The sequence below is a fragment of the Schistocerca cancellata genome, chromosome 2 (assembly GCF_023864275.1).
Source record: "Schistocerca cancellata isolate TAMUIC-IGC-003103 chromosome 2, iqSchCanc2.1, whole genome shotgun sequence".
Classification (NCBI taxonomy): Eukaryota; Metazoa; Arthropoda; class Insecta; order Orthoptera; family Acrididae; genus Schistocerca; species Schistocerca cancellata.
Window position 1 is genome coordinate 701,208,859 of NC_064627.1, and position 4,156 is coordinate 701,213,014.

The following is a 4,156-nucleotide window of genomic DNA, read 5'->3' on the forward strand; positions in this document are numbered from 1 at the left end:
CCCATGTACAGAGCCTTCCACCCTACCTCTTCCTGCAACGAATTCCATCCACACTCCTCACCCATCTGGTACCCTTCTTTTCAATGTTGATGCAATCTCATTCTATGCAAACATTTCACATTTCAATGACATGAGAATCCAGTAAGACTGCATGTCACAACGCCCACATGCCTATACACTAGCCAACTGCACCCTTAATGATAAATGGTTCACAGTCAAGAGCTAGGCTTACAGGCAAATCAGGTACTGCTGTGGGAACCAGGACAACCCCATTCTGTGCCAATATTTTTGTGGGTCAAATGAAACAGGCGTTCCTAACACACAAAATTTGTGTTTTATGGCTCGATACAGATGTACCAATGACATCTTTGTGGTCTTGAATCACAGCAAAGGAGAACTCCACTTTCTGCAACTGTTTTCCCACCATGATTTAACATGGTCCATCTCCAAATTCACAGTTATCTTCTTTGATATTGACCTTCATCTTACTGAAGTTCTAAAACAAATTCAGTCAATATAAAATGAAACAATAAGCAATAATACCTCCACTTTGGCAGCAACCAATCCTTCCATACCCCTTCCCTGGCACCTATACATCTGTGGAAAAAGTACGAGCTCCACCACTGAATCCTTCACCACCTTCACCAACCACTTCTTTCTTCTCCCACAACTATATGACACACCTTGCCCCCACAAACAAATTTTCCAGACAGAATCTCATGTAGCCCCCCCCCCCCCCCCAAACAAAAAGCTTGTTCAAAATGTTGTAGCAGTAAGACTACAAAATAATGCATGCATTGATGTTAACCTTAATCATGTGTACATATTCTATAAACTGACCTCTTCTATATCTTTTTGATAAAGGAATTATTCAAATGAGCTATGGAGTATGTACCTAACTAACCAAAACCCCTGGCAAAAACAGCTCTCACTCACAAAATCCTCAGAAGCAACCCCCGTGTCATCCATGACCAGCCAGACCTAGAATGCCTTAATAATTACTCTGCCAAGGCTACAAACTTCTCAGCTTAGTCTTTTAAATTAGATATTCTTTCCTTGATACCCTTCCCACATAGCCATCACCATCTTGTATCACTCGCTTAAATTCTGTAACACACTTTTCAAACCATATAATATTAATAGACCATTAGCCCCAAACAAAAGATCCATATTCATGCAATCCTTTCTGCTGCAAACCTGCATTAGGTTCCCATTAGTACTTACTTCAGGCCCGAAAAACATGTAAATCTCACATGTTGCTTATCAACTTACATGTGTTTCTGCATGGTTTTTATTAGTTACTTTTTACTTTTTTATCTGTTAATCTATCTTTACTTCTTACTCCATCTGTTGTGATGTCTATACCACAAAAGGCTGTCAATCTCTTAACAGTGTGACCAAATTTGTGAGTACCAGAGAGCTCTGTTGATTTTATTGTCCCTTTCAAGTGTGTCCCAAAATACACATTTTGGCAGTTCTGTCTAATGTACGCCATTGTGAAAACCATCAAAATGCAGTGAAAGAAACAAGAAAGAAACTTGGCATGATAGAAACAAAACAGAAACTTGTCACTAACACTCTTAATCAAGCAAACAATATTAGCAGGTGAAGAATTTTTCCAACAACTTAAGAAATGGCACATATTTTATGCCCTTATTTTTCATCCAGTCATTGGTCAAGCTCCTACTACATGTTACACCTGCATTGCTGTATTATAGTACAACCTAGTAAGACAATTAAAAATTTATGTTAGCTTATTAGGCAGAGTTTCCGATGCCAAAAACAAGAGTACCTTTAAAGCCATCAAAACATGAATGTTAAATGCTGATTAATCGCACTTCAAAGCATAGCAGACAGATACAGAGGTAGGAATTCAACAGTGAAGGTTGAGCCACACTTATTATAACTTCCTGTAACTCCCTTAGGTCCGGCTTTTTGAGCCCTCTAGCAGCCTGTAAGAGCTGTACACTGTAGGAGACACACCTCCAAATCTCTACTAGCTGGAGTTTCAATGTGCAATAGAGCAACCAAAAACATTTGCCATTCCACATGGAAAATATTCAAAATGCTCCCCGAAAATTCCAAATCTTTTATACATGATCAAAAAATGTATTTTAATCTATCTTTCAAGGCAGCTACCCTCAGAGGCTTTAACTATAAGCTGCATCTGACCTTGCCCCGCTCCCTGTCTGATGTATCACACTTCATCTTTGTCTCCCCTCATTCCCAGAACTGGTGGGTCGCTTGCAGCCTGAGGTCAGAGGTATTTGCCTCTCCTTTCTGAACTTCTCTCATCTATTCCCTTTTCTTCCTAAAGATGGAATTGATTTTCCTAAATCCAGGATATTATTTATATTTGTCCAATTACTGTACTTAGAATTTGACCTCATGAGAGTAAGTACTGTTCAACCATTCTGTCTCATTCTAATTTTATATTTTTCTCAAGAGAATTTTAATTTTGACTGAAATTAATAGGTTATTCATCCTAGAACATCACACAGAAATCTCTTTAAATGATTAATATCTCAACAATTGTTTATGCTATATGTATACCTCTGGCAGTGGAGACCAAAGTTTTTGTTAATCATGCCTTTTACATTCTTGTGGAGATATTTCCACAGCAACTTTCATCCCCTATCAAATATTTTTTAATACCTAACTGAGAAGTGAAATACCAATTTTCATAAATTTAGTTTCAAAAACGCTTTCACAATGAAATATTTTCATAAATATTATCGTCCTGTATTGCATTGCCTTACGGCTGAAACAATTTTTTTTATTACTAACCACTAAGTCAAATTCCAAGTGTCATAAATAGCCATAAAAATGCTTTAGTAGTTCTTTAGCAATTATTTGGTTCCAAGAAAACCTTTCACCAGCTATTTTACCCCTTTAGTGGTTGAATTTACAAAAATAATGTTGAAAGATGTATTTTTTTTATTTTCTGGCTGAGAAACCCATTAGCAGTTTTCATAGTTCTAGCTTAAAAATTCCCTTAATAGCAATGTACTTTGAGAAAGCCTTTCATCCCCTATTTCACCTTCTTAGGAGTGGAGTTTTGGGCAATCCCTTCTTAAATGATGCCTAGAGTATAAGAACCACACCCTCTCCAAATTTCAAGCTTCTATCTTTAGTGCTTTGGGCTGGGCAATCATGAGTCAGTCAAACAGTCTGACCCTGTTTCACCTCTTAGACACTGAATTTCTAAAAATAGTGAAACTGGTATTCTTTCATTCCAAACTGAGAAACCAAACACCAATTTTCAAAGATTTAACTGTAAAAATGTTTTGGCGATGAAATATTTTTTTAAAACATGTCGTACCCTATTTCATCCCCTGAGTTGTTGAATTTTCAAAGCAGTAAAACACATAGCTTTTTTATTTTTAACTGAGAAGCTAAATTTAAATTTTCAAAGATTTAGCTTTACAATGCTTTCATAATAAAATATTTTCATAAAAAAATCTCATCCCCTATTTCACCCCCTTAGAGGTTCAATTTCCAAAAATACTGAAACACATAATTTTTTTTAAATTTGTAACAGAGAAGTCAAATATCAATGTTAATAGATGTAGCTTTAAAATACTTTTTGTAGTTCTTTAATAATGAGGTATTTTCAAAGAAAGCTTTCACCCACTATTTAACCCCCGTAGGGTTAAGTTTGCAAAAATACTGAAACATGCCTTTCTTTGTTTCTGACCGAGAAGCAAATACCAATTTTCTTAGGTGTACCTCAAAATTGCCTTAACAGCACTATTTAAAACCAAACCTTTCATTCCCTATTTCACCCCTTAAATGTTGGAATTTCGAAAAATCCCTTCTTAAATGATGCCTACAAGATCAATACCTTCTCCAACTTTCAAGTATACATTCTGTGGTTTGGGCTGGACAACAATGAGTCAGTCATTCAGTCAGTAAGTCAGTCAGTTGCAACATTTATTTATTTATTTGTATATAGATTACAAAATACACATCCTGTAATGTTTTACTTATTACATTGTATATATATTATGTTATCTTAAATTTACATCTTTGTTCATTCCTTTCACATTTATTATTCTTTATGTAGTATCACATGCAATATTTAAATGTCCTGTAAATGACAAGTCAGCACCATTATTTCATTTGCATAAATACAATAGTCTGTAATTTCATGTAT